Source organism: Schistocerca americana, chromosome 2 (genome assembly GCF_021461395.2).
Source record: "Schistocerca americana isolate TAMUIC-IGC-003095 chromosome 2, iqSchAmer2.1, whole genome shotgun sequence".
Lineage (NCBI taxonomy): Eukaryota > Metazoa > Arthropoda > Insecta > Orthoptera > Acrididae > Schistocerca > Schistocerca americana.
Window position 1 is genome coordinate 624,299,894 of NC_060120.1, and position 21,182 is coordinate 624,321,075.

A 21,182-nucleotide genomic window follows, 5' to 3' on the forward strand; every position below is an offset into this window, starting at 1 on the left:
ATAAAAATGCAGTAAATGAAGCAGGCAAAAAGGAATACAAACGTTTCAAAAATGAGATCGACAGGAAGTGCAAAATGGCTAAGCAGGCATGGCTAGAGAACAAATGTATGATGTAGAGGTTTATCTCACTAGGGGTAAGATAGGTACTGCCTACAGGAAAATTGAAGAGACCTTTGGAGAAAAGAGAACCACTTGTAAGAATATCAAGAGCTCAGATGGAAATCCAGTTCTAAGCAAAGAAGGGAAAGCAGAAAGGTGGAAGGAGTATATAGAGGGTCTATACAAGGGCAATGTACTTGAGGGCAATGTTGTAGAAATGGAAGAGGCTGTAGATGAAGATGAAATGTGAGATATTATACTGTGTGAAGAGTTTGATAGAGCACTGAAAGACCTAAGTCGAAACAAGGCCCCGGGAGTAGACAACATTCCATTAGAACTACTGGCAGCCTTGGGAGATCCAGTCCTGACAAAACTCTACCATCTGGTTGGCAAAATGTATGAGACAGGCGAAATACCCTCAGACTTCAAAAAAAAAAAAAAAAAAAAAATAAAAAATAAATAAAAAAAATAATAATTCCAATCCCAAAGAAAGTAGGTGTTGACAGGTGTGAAAATTACTGAACTATCAGTTTAATAAGTCACGGCTGCAAAATACTAATGTGAATTCTTTACAGACGAATGGAAAAACTGGTAGAAGCCGACCTTGGGGAAGATCAGTTTGGATTCCGTAGAAATATGGGAACACGTGAGGCAATACTGACCCTACAACTTATTTTAGAAGCTAGATTAAGAAAAGGCAAACCTACGTTTCTAGCATTTGTAGACTTAGAGAAAACTTTTGACAATGTTCACTGGAATACTCTCTTTCAAATTCTAAAGGTGACAAGGGTAAAATACAGGGAGCGAGAGGCTATTAACAATTTGTACAGAAACCAGATGGCAGTTATAAGAGTCGTGGGACATAAAAGGGAAGCAGTGGTTGGGAAGGGAGTGAGACAGGGTTGTACCCTCTCCCCGATGTTATTCAGTCTGTATATTGAGCAAACAGTAAAGGAAACAAAAGACAAATTTGGAGTAGTTATTAAAATCCATGGAGAAGAAATAAAAACTTTAAGGTTCACTGATGACATTGTAATTCTGTCAGAGACAGCAAAGAACTTGGAAGGGCAGTTGAACGGATTGGACAGTGTCTTGAAAGGAGGATGTAAGATGAACATCAACAAAAGCAAAACGAGGATAATGGAATGTAGTTGAATAAAGTTGGGTGCTGCTGAGGGAATTAGATTAGGAAATGAGACACTTAAAGTAGTAAAGGAGGTTTGCTATTTGGGGAGCAAAATAACTGATGATGGTCGAAGTAGAGAGGATATAAAATGTAGACTGGCAATGTCAAGGAAAGCGTTTCTGAAGAAGACAAAATTTGTTAACATTGAGTAAAGATTTAAGTGTCAGGAAGTTGTTTCTGAAACTATTTGTATGGAGTGTAGCCATGTATGGAAGTGAAACATGGACGATAAATAGTTTGGACAAAAAGAGAATAGCAGCTTTCGAAATGTGGTGCTACAGAAGAAGGCTGAAGATTAGATGGGTAGATCACATAACTAATGAGGAGGCACTGAACAGGATTGGGGAGAGGAGGAGAGTGTGGCACAACTTGACTAGAAGAAGGGATTGGTTGGTAGGACATGTTCTGAGGCATCAAGGGATCACAAATTTAGTATTGGAGGGCAGCGTGGAGGGTAAAAATCGTAGAGGGAGACCAAGAGATGAGTACACTAAGCAGATTCAGAAGGATGTAGGCTGCAGTACGTACTGGGAGATGAAGAAGCTTGCACAGGATAGAGCAGCATGGAGAGCTGCATCAAACCAGTCTCAGGACTGAAGACCACAACAACAACAACAACAACAACATGAAAAACCAACATGGGCTGGTGAGATACTGAACTGCAGCAGTCGACGATATTTAATTTCACGCTACATGGCTTGCCACAAGAGGCACTGGAAGCACTGGACAGCAATAACTGTCCTATTCCAGACTGTGCTGTGACCCTACTTCGGGGGTTATTCAGGTTCGTTCCTTGTTATATGCAGCAACACAATACAAGGGTTAGTAATATGGATGAAGTGTTGCCGCCGCCTCCTCCTCCTTCTCCTCCTCCTCCTCCTCCTCCTCCTCCCCCCCTGCCCCCTTCCCTATCACTCTCTGTACAATCTACATTATAGTTCCATTATAACCTCACAGAAAACAACATTTTTGCTTAAGTTCAATGTACTGTGTGATTTCATAACACACACTATCATCCAACAAAGCAAAGCCCACTTTGCAAGTGCTTCACTGGTTCTAATTAGAGACGGTTACTTCCACTGCTTTCTAGATGTAGAAAGGTGACATCATCTTGGAACTACTTTCCACATTTTGGACAATTATAAATGCATTATACCAAGCCGTACACATTATGTCACTTTTCATACTTGTTCTTTTTATTTCAAGTTTCTCAGAAAGGCTCACCATTCACATTCTCTTTGTTGGTTGGATATTTAGTCACTGATGATCCACCAAAGTTGCTAGGTGTGTTGAAAGTAATAAGTCAGATTCCACGATGGTCCACAGAAACAGCACTTTATTCAGACAAAGACCCTAGCACCAGAGCAAGCCAAATACATCTGGTATATGGCAAGTGTCTCAGGGGTTACCTCCTACTGAATTATTCAGCTCAATGTGATGTGCAGTAAACTATACAGTAGAAGCATTTTAACAGGTGCTTTTAACAGAATGCAGATGGTTATGCTACAATCATTATTTCTGGTTTTATAACTGACTTTCAGCTATACTGTTCAAGAGTTTGCTTGAAGACCAATAGTTTTCTATTTTGTTTGAGAATAAGCAGAAACTAAGTTCATGATCACTTGTACAGATTAACATTAGGGGGCCAGTGGACCAACTAGGGCCTAGTTACTAGGCAGTTCCATATGGTCACTAGCTGGAAACAGGAAATCTAGCTCATTTTCCTAAATTATCATCCATGCATGATGTTCACAAAGACTGTGAACGTTATTCACATAGTTTAGTTGCCCTTAAGGGAGAATTTGGTCGACGCTTTCAAGACCTGACAGCATTAGACAGTGATTTTGATCTGTTCTCCTCTCCATATTCAGCGAATATTGAAGAGATTCGTCCTGAGCTGCAACTAGAAATTATTGGCCTGCAGTGTGACAGAGAATACAGAGAGAAATTTCAGAACAAGAAAAACATTTTGGAATTCTACAGACACTTCCCTCAGGATAGATTTCCTCATTTGCACAAACTGGAAGCTTCAATAATATCAATGTTCGGTTCCACGTATGTTTGTGAACAACTGTTCTCTGCAATGAAATGTAACAAGACGCGCCTGAGAAACGCATTGTCTGATCGAAATTTAAACTGCACGCTGCGCCTACAATGCACAAGAACAATTACTCCGAACATAGACGCAATTGTAAAGGGAAAAAAGTACAAGATAACCGAGAATCCCACACTTCAGTGACACCTTTTATTGTGTAACAGTTCACAAATTAATACGAATGTAGAGGCATACACTAAGCTAATAAAATTATGTGGCACGTGTACATTCTCCTTTATTTGTTTCATTTGTCGCAGTAATAATTCGTGAGTGATATCCCTGCAGGTGGCCGCGGATTTACATTGACTGGCGGCAGCTGTTGTGTGCCCCACGTGACTCTCCCCACTCTCCGCTCTGGTCCGGTAGTGGGGGTAGCGTGCTCGCGCTGCTCTGTGCTCGCGCCTTGCTGCTCACAGCTTGCTCCGCAAGCAAGTATGTTGTGAAGCCCTGAACTAGGCAGTTCCATACGGTCACTAGCAAAAGGTTTCAAATGGTAACGGCTGACATGGGGTAAAGTACAGAATACAGCACAGGTTATTAAATCATGATAAATGCTAAGAAACTTTAGTTTCTCCACACATATAAAAGGTTCAAACAACTTATGGGAATGCAGTGCCGTGACGTCTTTGACAACCACCAATATCTTGACAGGCGAACACTCCATTATTTTCAAGAGACAAATATAACAAGAAAGTGCTGTGCATGGAAAGCCTCTCAGCAGATGGGGCTTTCTGCATATGCCATATTTCGGTTCTTGATCAGCACAGCCCTGGATACTGAAGGTTAAAAATTTGCTTCATAGAACTCTCTCACTGCATTTGTACCTAGAAAATGATGGGGTGTTCACCTGTCAAAATCCCGGAAGTTGTCAAAGATGTCACCACGTTCTACTCTGTTAAACCCTTTGAACACGATAAACATGTCCAGAGTGCAATCCAAATTGAGAAACGTAAACAAACAAGATCAAACACTGAATATCCATATGCCACAATAACTGAGGCTTTGTGGATTACATTAGGCCACATGGGCCACTTCCAGCCATAGTATTTATCATCAATATTGCCCCCTCCCCCCCTCCCCCCTCCACACACACACACACACACACACACACACACACACACACAAGAACATCCACCAAAACGTCCTATGACATGTCTGTGCCATAATGGCAGTTCCATTATCAATGTGATGCCATGAGTCAGTCATATGCCTCTGGAGTGCTGCTTGAGCTCGTCTGTAGGGGAGTAGGTGCCAAGACTTGTTCACAGAGTGGCAGCAGTTCTGCCTTCAACTATGCTTCACTGTCTTAATGCTTTCCTTCTGCTGCCTTTTCTCATGTGGAGGAAGTCGGTGGTGGTGGGTGAAAGAAGTGGTGCAGGGAGAGGCAGTGGTTTCACCTCCTTTGACAGGATGGTTGTGTTTTGGGTCCATGTCAGCACATTGTGGACTGTCACAACTTGGCTGGTTCTCAGGTCGCCACTGCAGCTGGTCCTCAGGTCAGACCAGATGCTTATGGTCACAGCCACAATGCCAAGGCTGTCACCTCCTCCTGTTGACAACGATGCCTTGGGGCCCATCTGAGATTCTGTAAATTAATGTGGGCCCAATAAATAAAAAAAATACATAATTCTATTCTTGTTTGTTAGCAGGTATGTCTGGAGTCTTGGTACACATTCAAACTGTCTCACCACAACAATGTAGCTCATCACAAATGGAGCCAAAACCAAATGGTGCAGCTCATTGATAAAGTGGAGTATCATGCTGTAAATATTTTCAGCAGCAGCAGAAATGTTACAATTGGAAAGAAATATTTTTCCCCCCCTTTCCATCAGTCATCACACTTACCAGAAGCAGACTGCCTGACTTCCTCTCCTGTGCCAACCTCTTCATCTCAGATTAGCACTTATAATCAACAGTCTTTTTGTTGCGCCTTTCTGCGACTCAGTGTCGCTGTTATATGGTGAGTAGCAACTACCATTTTCATAACACTGTTACATTCCATTCTGGATTTTCCGTTGTATTCTCACTTATCTCATTTTTACTACTCCTCATCATCTCCATCTTTTTTTCAATTTTACTCTCAGTCTATATTCTGCTCTCAGTAGATTGTTCATTTTGTTAGTATTCCCACAATTCACTTTCACTGAAGATAGCAATGTCATCAGTGAATTTTATAACTGATTCCTACCACCCTGGCTTTTAAATTCTGTATATTATTCTTGTCAGCAACTTTGATGTGTGAGCTGTTAAGCTGATTTTATAATATTTTCACATTTAGCTTCCTTTGCTATCTTTGAACCGTAATACTGGATCACCTATGACATCTATATTCTTCTATCACAGCATCAAACAATTCCTCTGCACACAGAGGTCTCCAATGTGGTCTTTCTACGTATCACCTCCCTTATTCGCGTTAACAGTGGATTTCATCCTGTACTCTTAATGATGAGACCTTTGCTTTAAATCTAACCAAAGGCTGTTTTGATTTTTCTATATAATGAATCAGTCCTTTCAACAATCATTTCCCTTTATATTTCTTCACATTTTTCCTGTGGCCATTTCATATTTGCTTCCCTATTAGCTTCCCTGCACTTCCTATTTATTTCATTTCCTAAGTAAATTATACTGCTGTATTCCAGCCTTTTCCTGAGCATTTTTGTACATCGTTCTTTTGTTGATCAGTTTCCATGTTTCTGCCATTACCCAAAGTTTCTCCATAGTTATCTTCTGTTTGTCTGCCCAGTTTCTGTGTTTGCCCTTTTTAGGGATTTCCACTCCCCTTCAACTAAACTGCCCACTGTGGTATTCACTATCACAGTGTCCACAGCAGGGTCAGCCACAGAATGCAAACCTTCACACATGGACAATGTGATGCTTATATGCAGGTCGAGGCTCAGCCTGTCTCGGCACTATTCCCTTCCAGATAATTGCCATCTAGCGATCTATCTTCACAATCATTTAACACTTTGCAGACCTAGGAAACTGGCCATTTATACCATTATTTAAAGTGTTGCTGGCACATGTTATTGATATATCACATACTAAAAAAAGGACCAAGATTCGAAATATATTTTTCACATGTTCTTTAGCTCTTTGACAGTTTATGAATTTTAAAATGATGACAGAAAGTATAATTATCTTCCCCCAAAAAAGTGTGAGGTGACTTATGAGCAATTTATTCCTCTTGAGCTTCCAAAATTTCTTGCTCACTCAACAAAAATGACTTATTTGTAGCAGAATTATAACAAACTGCAAGAACTAATGAGAACATGCATAAAATCGTGTTAATGTGATCAAATATTTACTGAGACATTTGGAACAGCAGCTGTTATGTTCACTAATTTTTCTTTCGAAATAATTCTAGAAATTGACAACTGAAGGCAGCATCTGTCAAGAGACAGGTAGCAAGATATCTCTACACTGTTCTCACACAAAATTAGTCCAGTTTTTGAGTGATACTTGGCTCACATGTCAAGAAAATCTTGGCCTGAGCTATACTTTGGTGCGGTCTTTTTAACACAAAGTTGTGGCCTGAGCCATGCTCAGGTTTGATCTCCAAAGTGTTAAAATGAATGGAAATCACAGAAGCGAGGGACGAGATCTCTCAATACCTATTATATAGCTGCATAATTGATGGAAATTGGAAATTTGGTCTGAAATTGCATTACAACACCATGCAGGAATAATATAAAGATTTATGTGAAGCTGAAAGAGCTAAAAATAATGTTTGACAGACGATTTGTATGGGATTCATTGTGTTAAATAACATGACATGGATCATGTGATGCAATCGGTAGTGTGAATAGCAAAATTTTCTGAAGTTGCACGCATTATTACATCATTAGCTGCAAGAGCTTTTGATGGAATTGAATGAAGAGCTTGGAGACATTATACATTACTGCAAGTATGTTGATTATGTCAAAGGATATGCCTGAAACAAGTTTCCAATTTAAGATTGGTTATTGTTGAATTATTAAAGACAAAAGGAAAACAAGAACAAAAATAATAAGCTCAAGAATGGATTGCAAACCTTACATGTTAAATACAGTTGACTGCAGACTGCCCTCAGCAAGATATTGCAAGGTGATAAAGCAACCTATCTTTGCTTTCACAATGAAAGTGGATGTACCTAAAAAGAAAATCACATTGCTGAAGGGACAACTTCTGACAACGAGCATTGTACACTTCCCTAAGCTCACTAGCATTAATGAAAATGTGAATTTAAAACAATTCACTGTGGTGTTAAAGGAATTAAAGCATAGCTGTCTAGATGTTTCAGGATGCCATTTCAGTTGAAAGGGTCTCTATGTGTCTCCAGATGTAATTCCCATTTAAAAGACAAATTTATTTATGTTAAAACCATCCAGGTGTCCTATGCTGCTTGTCTCAAGAAGAGCTTCCACATTTTCACAATGAGGTTGCAAACATGATAACAATGTTTTGATCAACATGTGAGCATGAAATACTTATTTTTCTATTATAAAACCAAATAAGTCATGATTACATAGCCGCCTGAGTGACGACAATCTGTGAAACTGTCTGCGTCTGTTTTTTTGTAAAGTGACAAATTTGCACCCACATAAATTTGTTACGTCTTTAGCATGCCAGAAGTAATTTTAAAAATGTTTTGTCTGTGATCTATGTTGTTGAGGAATATGAAACAAAGCCACATGCAGCACTTAAACAGATTCCCCCCTCACGGCCCCTCAGTGTGGCATGGTACTGGGGAAAGTGCGCATTCGGGCAAGGGAGATCTGCATGCATGCACAAGTACAACACAAGAGCAAAGTTTTTCACCATCCCTGTTTAGCAGCCTTAGAGAAATTCAAATGTACATCATCATTCCACAGTACTTCAGTATCCCCCATTTCCACATAGCTTCTTCTTGGGGATTCTCTTAAACTTCAGCCTACTTTCCATTAATCCTAAACTGTGATCTGAGTCAATAATTGCTCCTGGGTAGGCCCTACAATCCAATATCTGATTTCAAAATCTCTGGCTGACCATGATATAATCCATCTTTCCATGTCCCCAAGCCTTTTCCAAATATACCTCCCCCTCATGTGATTTCTGAACAGTATATTTCTATTAGCAGATGAATATTACATGTCTGCATGTACTCTTCGACTATTATTGTTGGCACTGGTTGGCTGTTGATTCTGATGAGAATAGTCCTAGCACTAAATTGCTCAATGTAACTCACTTTCTGTTCTACCTTCCTACTCATAACAAATCTTATTCCAATTATACCATTTTCTGCTGCTGTTGATATTATTCTATAGTCATCTGACCAGAAATCCTCGTCTTCCTTCCAGTTCCCTTGACTGAGTCCGACTACATCTGGACTGAGGCTTTCCATTTCCCGGTTCAGATTTTCTAGCTTTCCTACCACACTGAAGCTCCTGACATTCCATGCAACAATTCACAAATTGTTACCCTTCCACTGGATGGTTAACCTTTTTCTCATGGTCAACCCCCGACCCCTTGGTAGTCTCCTCCCAGAGATCCAAATGGGGGATTTCTTGCCAATGGAGAGATCATCAGACACCCTTTCAATTAAAAACCCACATTTTCTGTGGCTACACCTTAATTTAATGCATTGGTTTCCATTGCCTTTGCACAGTACTTCATTTTATCCATAGGCTGCACCATTTTCATCTGATTCCTCTGCACGCATGCTAGAGGACTGTGATACAGGGATTTCTATGAGTACCAGGACTACAGACATGTATCTGCAAACAAGCAAAAAATTAACAACATAACATTATTTTTTTAGAGGTAATAATCACTTTGTGACTATCTGTTGTACACAGGAGCCCATTTAATAACACGGCTGTCTGTGTGGGTAGTGGTCATGCTGGGACTGTTACAGCATGTCCAAGACAGTATGTGGACTGCATACATGTAATATCTTGGCCAGACTAAGTCAGTTTACAAGGCCAGACCTTTATGTTGCAAGAAATCTAGTGAGTGCTTTTCTAGAATTAGTTGGAGTCGTAACTTCTCATAGATATGGTTTATAAGTCTTGACCAACTGCTCCACTTCAGAATTCAACACTGTTTGTAACTGAGCAGCGGTGAGGTGTTCATTTGCAGGATTTTTGGAACTCAGGAGCCTTAAATTGAGGGGTGTTTGTTTTTATTTTTAGACACTATCATAGTAGGTGTCCCTCTATTGCGAACGTGGTGGACACGTAGCTTTGCCAGGCATGCTCAGAGCAGAGACAGGAACTGAAACACTACTCCATGGCTGCCTTGTTCTGATATGTTTGATGGCAGCAACAACACTAGACCATTAAGTGTGCCTTAATCTAGCACATACCCCACCCTTAAATATGTGTGTGTGTGTGTGTGGGGGGGGGGGGGGGGGGGGGTGTGGAGGATCATAGGACAGATCACTACCTATCATCGAGATAATCCTGTAAGTAACAAGAGGACATGGATGATTAAGCTGAAGCAATGTCACAATGGAAAAATGTCTGCTATGCCAGGTCCGTTCCCTTTGATAAATGCTCTGGCCGATATTGCCACACAGCAGGCAACACCTTGTGAAGTAGTGGGTCATAGTCTATTTCTGACACTGCTTTGTGTACTGTGATTGGAAAATTGTAGAAAGTCACTGGTTGGTGTATAAAGCAAAACATAGTGCCTCATGCCTGTGCCTGATCTACTAGGCAGACAGGGAAGAACATCCGCATTTACATGATGCACAGTAGGCTGACAATAGACTTCATTATTGTAATTAACAAGAAACAATGGCCACTTTTGCTGCTGTTTCGCTCTTTTATCAGGGAACTCAGGGTGGAGGTCAAACAATGATATCATGTGTGTAACACTGGTAATCAAATGAAATTTGTCCCATTACAATAAACGCGAAAATTCTTGAATCAAATATGATTGCCAATTACTCTTCCCCAATTTTCAAGTAGTTGCCTTACACCACCTTTAATGTTTTCTACATGAATCCAATAGGTTATTCCATGTTGACTGCATATTGCGATACAATAGTGCTCCGAAGCCAAAATCTGACACATTAGTAGATGGGGAGCTGTTTTAATGCATTTTTTATGTTGCATGAGTGGTTTCTGGTATTCTTCCATGCACCCAAATTTAAGCCCCTTTTCAGATAGTTAATTACTGGCATGTTTGAATGATAATAATTGGGGCCTCTCATTATGATGTTGAATTTGTCATCTTTACAATTACAGTACACTACCTCAATAAAAATTAATGCAACATGTTGACCATTTATATGATTTCTTAAGCTACATTTTTGTTGCCAAACACATATAGTGATTTATAGTTAACTATGTTCAATATCTCTCTCTCTCTCTCTCTCTCTCTCTCTCTCTCTCTCTCTGCCCCCCCCCCCCCACCCTTACTACACCCCCTCCCTTCTTAATGCCTCACAGCCACAAGTACACACAGTTAATTTTATTTTCTATTAAATTCTTTACATCGATGGGTAGGTTGTCAAAGATTTTTATGCCTCATTCCTTCCTGTGCCACAGTACAACTGACTGATGATGTAAATCTTTTCTCTCTTTAGCATTGCACAGGATATGCTAAGAACAATGGTCAATATTCGGGGATATGGCAAGAATGATCATTCAAAGCAAAAAAGTCTAGTAAGCATGGACTCTAAAATGCATACCTTAAGAGCTATGAGCACTTGTTTAATAGAAGAGACATGTTTCACAGTAATGAAGGTGAAAAAGTGCTAGTAGTTGTGAAGGTATGCATTTCAGAGTCCATGTATATTGAACATTTTTTCCTTGTTTTGGTCTACACGGAAAGCAAAGAGCTTGCAGTAGAAAAGCTTTGTTTCACAGTATCGAAGATGAAGTGAACATGGCTCTTAAAGTACACTTTTTAGAGCACATGTTTTTTGTTTCAATTATTGTTCCTGTCAAATCCCTGAGTACTGACCATCAATCCTGGGACACCCCGTATTTATGAATGCTGCTGTGGTCGGCAGACTGTGACTGATGTTAACAACAACACTCATAAGGGAGTAAATGTACTATGAGGGTAGTGTCAGTAGGCCCAGTTGTTAAAGAGCTGCCTGTACAAAGTCCTTGAGTGGACACCATATATTATCCTTATTACACACTTCTAGACAATAAACAGTTTTTCCTCAATGACAAGTTACCTACTGAATGAAAGTAGGGAAAATAAGTCACCTATTTGACATTTCCATCTCCTTAATCTGATATACTGCATATAAAAGTTGCAGGCCTTAAACATTTACATTCTGTAACATGTGACTTGTGATTCAGGTCCTTATCAACAAAAGAACATAAGATTTTTGAATATTCTTTTCCCATTTATAGTTTTACCCTCATGTAATATTTCTAATGGTCTGATCGTGCCTTCTGCAATACTGAATTGCATGTATTGTGTTTTATATAAAGCCAGTGACAATCCATTTGAAGAGAGTCAATTAACACTTTTCACAGAAATACCATATTTTCAAGTGTTAAAAGTTAATCATAAGATATTATGGTAATACTTACATCATCAGCAAAGAGAACCATTTCTGCTTCTTAAATACATGATGGAAGATCATTAATATGTAACAAGAACAAGAGCAGGCGCATTATTGATCCCTGTGGCACACCTGCAGTGCTTATTCCCCAGTATGAAGATGCTATTTCACTGTGAGCACTTCCTGAGTGCTACATACTGTTTCCTTTGGGTTAGTCAGGATGAGAACCAGTCACTAGCAATGTCTCTGATGCCATAATATTTGAGCTACTAAGACAGTGCTGTGAACTATAAAATAAATTGCATCTACCAAGTCACATAAAATACCAGTTGACAACATACTGACATTTAAATTTTGTATAGTCATTTGTGAATTGAAAAATAGTATGTTCTGTAAAGAGGCACTTGTGAAAATCAAACTGAGACTGAGTATCTTATTTTGTGAGAGATGTGTTCTGGTTCTTGCATACATATTTTTTCCAGTAACTTTGACAAGGAGGCAGATAGTGAGAGCAGTCACTAATTATTATTATCTGTCCTTTACAGTGGCATATTTTGGACCGTCTGGCAATATCCACTGTGACAGTGATATCTTTCATATGTGGTTGAAAACACTGTACATAAATCGATGACCCAAAACATTATCACCATCTGCTTTTCAGTGTGTTGGTTCCGCGTACAGAACGCAACACAGCAGAGATTATGCATGGCATGGCTTTGATAAACCCTTGATAAGTTTCTGGATGTATGTGGGAAAAGTTGTCTACACACAGTTCACAAAATTCTTGCAAATTATGGGTTGGTAATTTGTGGGTGCAGATTTGGTACCCAATAGCATCTCAGCTGTCTTTCCCTGGCTTCAGATCAGGCAAATTTGGTGGCTAAGACATCACACGCTGCACAAGTACCACGAGTATGGCCTTGTGACATTAACAGTTATCCTGCTGGAAGATGCCATTGCTGTCTGCGGAGACACCAAGCGTGAAGGGATGTAGGTGATTCACAATAATGTTCACATAGTCCAAAGATGTCATTGTGCCTTCAATTACTACCACAGGTCCTGTGGAAGCCTAGGTGAATGTGCTCCATTCATAATACTGTCCCCGTTGGCTTGCATCTGTGGTGTGGTGCATGTTCCACACAACTGTTCACCTGGATGACTAAGTATCTGGACATGACTATTGACCTGATGTAACAAAAAAGTTCAATGATCCATGGACCAAACCTAATGATCTTATGCCTACTACGGTCTTAACTGACAGTGTTGTTGTGACAACATGGCAACGCATAGAGATCATCTGCCGTGAGCTCCACCTTCAACAATGTGTGCTGAAAGTTGTACTTGGTAAAACTTGTGTCTGCACCAGCACTGAACTCTGTCATCATATCTGCCACAGATCATCAACTATCCTGCTTTACAAAGTGGGTAAGCATTTGATCTCCAAATTCTGAGAAAAGGAATTAATGGCAAAGACCTGGTAGCCAATTCATGGTTTCATCTTCCTTCAATCTCTTTCCACAGATGCTCATGGCAGCAGCACATGAACAACTGACCAGTTTCAACCCACTTACAAGACACTTGTTCCCAGGAGTGTAACTATAACAACTATAATATATAATATAATAACACTTTGTAAAAGTCTTTTTATATCAGTGCATTTCCCATTTGTATTCCGAATCGTCATTTCCCATTTGTGTCTGCTCTGCTAATGTACTTTCTTTATTGTGTTTGTGTCCAGAACACCACCACGCTGCAAACAATCCCGCAGTGGGCAATGGTCATAATGTTTGGCTCATCTGTGCTTCTGAAGGACAGGATTTTAGTACTTTACTTGAGATGTTGTAACTCCACGATAGTCTATGCTTCTGAGAGAGTTCGCTGAATTCTTAATTTCTTTTGCAGAAATAGGAATAATTGTGATTTTCCTGCGCATATGTGACATTGCTTCTTGCATTTATTCCATCATTTTAATCCTTGAATTGTCCATACCAGTCTTTTGCATTACCGAACTGCAAGGAAGTGATAATTAAATACATAGGCTACCTGACTGCTCTCACTTATTATGTGGCTGTTTTATTTACCAGTGAAGTCCTTAACTAGTTTCCTAAGAGTCTCTTTCAGTTACTGCCCATACAGATTTAATTTTACTATATGAACCACTAATGTCAGACATTATACAATGTTTATTTTAAACTTGTAATCTTTTTCTTAAGAAAGAAACAATACTTCTTTTAATATGTAATCAGTCCTACCTCTGTTTCTCCTAACAATTTCCAAAAAATTCTTTTTTCCTTGCACATAAATTTTTTATTCCTTTTGTAAACCAGCATTTCCTGATATCTTATTAGTGTCATACTTTACATTTTCTTGGGAAAGCGGCTGTTAAAGATTGATAAAAGCCCACCCACAAATACATTCCATTTGGAATTGTCGTCTTTTGCATTATACATATCCCTCCAGCCAGCTTCCTGCTGCCTGTTCATTAATTAATCTGTTTCCCACGATACCTCTACACTGTAATTAGTTAAGTTATTCTGTATGGCTAGCTGTGCTTCATACAATGGAAAGACCAGGTAGGAATAACAATGATAATATGAAAAGGATAGATAGATAATCAACATAAAAATGACATGTTGAGTAGAAGGCAGACACAATGAAAACACTGCTACCCATAAAGATATCAACCAAAGCCTTCATCAGAAAAGAAAAATGCACACACCTTTCACACAAGCAAGCTCACCTCACACACACAAGGGACCACTACCGTATTTACTCGAATCTAAGCCACACTTTTTTCCGGTTTTTGTAATCCAAAATACCGCTTGCGGCTTAGAATCGAGTGCAAAGCATGCGGGAATTCTGAAAAATGTTGGTAGGTGCCGCCACAACGAACTTCTGCCGTTGAATATATGCAGCGCTACACAGGCATTGTTTGTAGGCACAGAGATAAATACTGGTGCCAAAACCTCTGCGTCAGTAAATAAATTAAAAAACAAAAAGGTGGAAGACGAGCTTTTTTTCTCTGCCCCGAGTTTCGACCACTGCATTTTCATACATTATCCAACGAAGTAAATACAAGCTCCGTATTGTTCATCTTCGAATGTAGCAGAATTTCAATGTACTAAGAAAATCCGACTGGCAAGACTGTTTGGGATGTTTGTCAATATGGCCAACTCTACGTTCTGAAATTTTTCCTACCTGTGACAAGAGATGGTTGCTAATAGGAACTTTTATGAATTGTGAATCACATGCAGTATTCTCTTCACCATAAGAATAATATGAATATAAACATTTTGCCATGTTTTCTTTCGTGTTTGCTGCTATCTCATTTAAATCCTGCCTGCCTAATAAACTACGAAACTAGAGTGAGACAACAGCAAACGCGGAAGAATATATGTATCGTGTCATGTTTATATTCGTATTAAGTGATACAGTCAGAAATGAAGCACGGCAATTGACTTGATTTGCAAATCTAATTCTAATTTCTGTGCAGAATTTGATGTACTAAAGAAGCGGCCGCAAAGATTTTCAAACGGAGAAAAATTTTCGCCTAACTCTCGTTCAGAACATGTTCTATCATACGCAGTCTTATTTGGTTCTTGTTGATCATTATCAAAGAAAGCAGCAGTGTATAAGTAACAACAAATAGCAGTCTCTTGCCATTGTTTCGCTAATGAGACGATTCCTCTCTTTTTTTTTATTGTTAGCGGCAGTAGCGCACACAAAAGCAGGCCATGCCGCGAGCGGCGACAGTCCGTAAACACGCACTATCAGAATGCGACAAACAATGCATGACACAGTACAGTAATGCATTTTCAGCTTAGAGTGACGTAAACACCTATAACAAAGAAAACGGCACTTATCAGATCGAAGCAAAATAAGCAATAGATTCAAACGAGACGAAGCACGTGAAAAAGGAAGGGTACCTGTATAAATACGGACGGAGCGCCTGACGCATAGCAATGGCTACCTGGTAAAGCTTAACTGCTAAGCTTATGACTCGAACCAAACTACTGTAGCTGTATCGTCATTCATTAGACCTAAATTGTGTCTCATATTACAATGGACCAACTTTGATTCGATTTGGAGGTGCGGCCTAAAACTTTTCTCTCCCCTTGAATTTCGAGTCTCAAATTTCAGGTGCGGGTTAGATTCAGGAAATTTTTTTCCCTTTATTTCGAGTCTCATTTTTCAGGTGCGGCTTAGATTCGAGTGCGGCTTAGATTCGAGTAAATACGGTATCTCTGGCCACTCTGGTCAGAATGCAGCTGAAACACATCAAATGAGACAAAACTCGGCATGGGGTGGAGAAGGGGCAGGAATAGCAGGATCTACGTGAGGGAAGAGGAAACAGTACTGCCTGGTAGTGTGTGCAGAGACTAGTGGTGGCAGGACAGAACTTAATATGCTTGATTTCAATGGTTGCTTCACAACCTGAGCCATATGGATCCTCCCATCCACCACCAGCTTTTCTGAACTAGGCAGACAGGGATTATCTTTACAACACATTCTCCACTCTCGAAGTCTTCCCTGCCTGAAACTACAGTAATCTACTGTTCCTACACCTTAACCCACCCCGAAACCACCTCACAATTCACTTCCCCTCAGTCCCATTGTGCTCTGCTCTCCGCTGGTGCACCCAATGGTCTTTTCCCCTTCTCTGCTTCTCTCCTTCCCACTTCTCATCTTTCCCCTTCTCCCACCACCACAGCTTCCCGATACTGTGCCTGGCAGCCCTGTCTGTCACCTCTAGTCCCTGAATGCTCTACCAGGCAGCATTACTTCCTCTTCCCCCACCAATATCTTGTAATACCTACCCGTTTCCGGACCCCCTCTGGATTGTTGCTCCTGTTCAATGTGTATTTGTTGCAGTCCAGCCTGAGTGGCTGCAGTTAGTGGTCATGTGTGAATGGAAACTTATATGTAACAGTCTTTTTCACTGTGCCTGTCTTTAACTCAAAATGTCATCTTACAGTGAGCAAGCAGCTTATCTGAATGAAGTACTTCACTTTAAAAAGGTTTACCTCTCATACCTGTAATCATAGGAATTTTACCATTTCTTAGTTCATTGCTCAGGTATGATATTGGGGCAACCTGTGCTGTACACATCTTGTAATAATTAACTTTCCTGTAGAAGAAGTCCAACTCTTAAGGTCTTCTTCAGGACTGTTATTTACTGCATCCACACAATCCAGTAGGGCTGTTCTTTTACTCAATATGTGCCCTATGGCAGATACATGCTATGTGCCCCAGCTTTTTGCATACAAAATATGACTTCAAGGAATGAGCAATAATGTTTTTCATGCCTGGTGGTGCAATCACATATATATATATATATTATTCATGATAGCTTTCTTTAGATTTGTGGGCAAAGTCATGCAGCAAATCGTTCTGTGAACTTTTGCTCACTAAATGAGCGGACAATGGTTGATAAGTGTTTCTTGCTGTGCACATATACAAATGACGAGTACAGTGAATCACCAACTCCTTTTCTAAGCACTGTATCCCCCTTCTATAGACCAGCGAATGAAAGTGTGTTCAGTGATGATGCTGATTCATAAGCTGATTGATGGACAAAAAAATGACTACTAGTAAAAAATTCTACACTACTATCATTTGTTGACTGACGAACACGACAGCTATTCAACACTACTTTTACCATCATACATAATGTTATTTCACGAGCTTCAGTGATTTTTGGAACATTAGTTAATGCTGGATCAGGTGGCTCCATTCCTTTGCACTGACTGCCTTATCTGGTACTAGATGCGAGATAATGTCACAGGTTGAGATATAACAGATGTGCCACAATGTTACATGAGAAGTCGTTCTTGTAGAACTGCTTGTTCTGCTACACATGTTTGGTTAAGTTACTTAACACACTCAACTTGAACCAAGTCACCATCGTATGGGTTTGGCGACCACAGCTGTCAGGCAGAAAACCCCAATACCAGAAAAACTCAACTACTTACACTATGTGATCAAAAGTATCCAGACACCTAGCTGAAAATGACTGACAAGTTTGTGGCGCCCTCTATCGGTAATGCTGGAATTCAGTACAGTGTTGGCCCACCCTTGGTCTTTATGACAGCTTCCACTCACGCAGGCATACGTTCAATCAGGTTCTGGAAGGTTTCTTGGGGAAATGCAGCCCATTCTTCACGGAGTGCTGCACTGAGGAGAGGTATCGAGGTCAGTTGGTGAGGCCTGACACGAATTCGGTGTTCCAAAACATCCCAAAGATATTCTATAGGATTCATGTCAGGACTCTGTGCAGGCCAGTCCATTACAGGGATCTTATTGTCGTGTAACCATTCCGCCACAGGTCGTGCATTATGAACAGGGGCTTGACCGCGTTGAAAGATGCAATCGCCATCCCCAAATTGCTCTTCAACAGTGGGAAGCAAGAAGGTGCCTAAAACATCAATGTAAGCCTGTGCTGTGATAGTACCACGCAAAACACAAGGGGTGCAAGCCCCCTCCATGAGAAAAATGACCGCACCACAACACCACCGTCTCCAAATTTTACTGTTGAAGCTACATACGCTGGCAGATGATGTTCATCAGGCATTTGCCATACCCACACCCTGCCATCAAATCACCACACTGTGTACCATGATTCGTCACTCTACACAAAGTTTTTCCACTGTTCAATCATCCAATGTTTACGCTCCTTACACCAAGCAAGGTGTCGTTTGTCATTTACCGGCGTGATGTGTGGCTTATGAGCAGCCGCTCGACCATGAAATCCAAGTTTTCTCATCTCCCACCAAACTGTCATAGTACTTGCAGTGGATCCTGATGCAGTTTGGAATTCCTGAGTGATTGTCTGGATAGATGTCTGCCTATTACACATTATGAGCCTCTTCAACTGCCGGCAGTCTCTGTCAGTCAACAGACGAAGTCGGCCTGTACACTTTTGTGCTGTACATGTCCCTTCACGTTTCCACTTCACTATGACATCAGAAACAGTGGACCTAGTGATGTTTAGGAGTGTGGAAATCTCACGTACAGACGTATGACACAAGTGACACCCAATCACCTGACCACATTCGAAGTTCACGTTTTCCGCATTGAGCCCCATTCTGCTCTCTCACGATGTCTAATGACTACTGAGGTCGCTGATATGGAATACCTGGCAGCACAGTGCACCTAATATGAAAAACGTATGTTTTTGGGGAGTCCTGATACCTTTGATCACATAATGTAGTTTAGAGCGTTGTTGTAGTGTCAGCACACTTCATACAATTTCTTACAAATAGTAGGACAGTATTCTAACAATTAACAACATGAGGAAAAGACAGAATGCTATTTACCGTAGAGATGGCATGTTACACTGCAGAAAGGCACAATTAAAAGACAATTACACATTAGTTTCCGACCATAGGCTTCGTCAGAAAAAAGAAAGAGAAACACTAACACATACACACACATTCATTCACACAAGCAAGCACACCTCACGCACACATGACCAACATCCCTGGTAGCTTGGGCCAGAATGCCAACAATTCAATTATTCTGTCAATGAAGTCAGTTATTCAACTAGCCTTGCAATGAAGGACAAAATGGTGTAAGTAGACCTCCCAAGTGCAGGTAACTCAACCCCAGGATGAGAGAGATCCACCTGTAGGTAGGTGTAGTGTACTGCCCTCACCCTCACCTTTCCTTATCTCCCTCCCTTTTTTTTATTCAAAAAATGTACTCACTTTTTGTTTTGGTGGCCGTGCCGCTCTTGGTTGCACATTAGGCGGCTTGATTGCCCCATACAACAGCAAGTGTCAGCCAGGTACTACCAACAAACACTGCTTGTACATCACAGGTAAAGTTCAGATGGAGTCAACGAAAAACATTTGGACCTCCAATCAATTTCTGTTTATTAAACTGCCCAGCCAAGTCAATATCAATCGCCTTCAAACTGCGATACACAGGTACACTGTGCCGCCAGCGATGACGGTAACCACATCGCAGAGGCATTGCTGTGGCACGTTAACACAAGTGAACGTAGCAAGCCAACGCCCAGCGAGACACCCAGAGCTATGCGTCTGCACTCCTCGACGTTCGTAGAGCGAATGACGCTCCGTGCTGCGGCGCAGCTGGACCCCAGTAGTGCTTATCGCAACCAAAACTTCCGGTCGCCACGTGCTCGCACAGTGCCAGCGCGCCTTATCAGCCCGACCGGAAGTCAATTATTCTGCAACACGGGCCTAGTAATACTAGGGCCCGTGTTGCCATTGCCAACTTTCGCCCATAAAAAGAGGTACTCATCAGCATTTAACTTCTTCTTCCTTCTCATAGTCAAAACAAATGGCATGCTTGGAACAAGAGTACCATAAGGCTGTTTAGCCAACAGTCCTGTAGTCTTAGCAATACTCCACATCTTCCAAGCCAAAATGTTAGCATATGGAAATGCTTCAAGGCCACCATAATCTGCTTGATTGCCCCCATACAACAGCAAGTGTCAGCCAGGTACTACCTCCAAACACTGCTTATACATCACAGGTAAAGTTCAGATGGAGTCCATGAAAACTGATGAAAGAAGACTGTTTTCTGGACACTATACAAGAACTTGGCCTTCATGTCATGAACAGTACTCTAAACCCACCTACTTTCCAATATCTCACAGGTAAGGCAACAAATATAGATATCACCCTTGCAAACTCTCAAGTCAGTGTTGGCATTGCAAAGTGCAGGGTCTGTGATGGACTTGAACCAAGTGCCCATAATTTCATTTATTTTACAATTACAGAAGCAGATAATGACTTAGGCACTATAATACAATCTGTGCAAAGTTAATGTTTACGCAAAGCCGACAAATTGGTGCAAGCAAGAGGTCTACAATTCCTTGGAGTCCCAACCTACAATCCTTAAGAATCAGAGCAAGGCAGGCAAGAATATATTTCAAGAGACAATTAGAGGAAACAGAATGACAAAGACTGAGTTTCTCTAATCTATCCCTCTCCCCTCCCTGAGGAAGGAACTAATACTTTAGAAAGCTAGGATAGTATGTCATTTTTATATGTACTGATCAGCAATACTACATATTTCACCTTCTGAAGGTATGTACTGGCCAGCAATACAGTCTCACAATTTATGGGACATTAATTAGAGAAAACTCAGAAAGCTGATGCACCATTTTTTCCTTTCCCAAGCAGAGTATGCACATCACTGTTGCCACAGCAATTTATCCTTCATTACTATTTGGATGCATGCAAGTGTGTGCCCAGGAAGGATCAGCTTATTCAAGCCATTCCAATGAATCTGACACTTGGTTCATAACTAGCACATAATTGGCAACTGCTTAAAAATACATGTAT

At 40.6% G+C, this 21,182-nt stretch overlaps 1 protein-coding gene across 3 annotated transcripts in view; it reads right to left on the reverse strand.

Annotated features, from left to right (window-relative positions):
- Positions 1-21,182, reverse strand: part of LOC124596376 (putative ATP-dependent RNA helicase TDRD12) — a 470,123-nt gene that overhangs the window by 406,977 nt on the left and 41,964 nt on the right. The window lies entirely within an intron of this gene.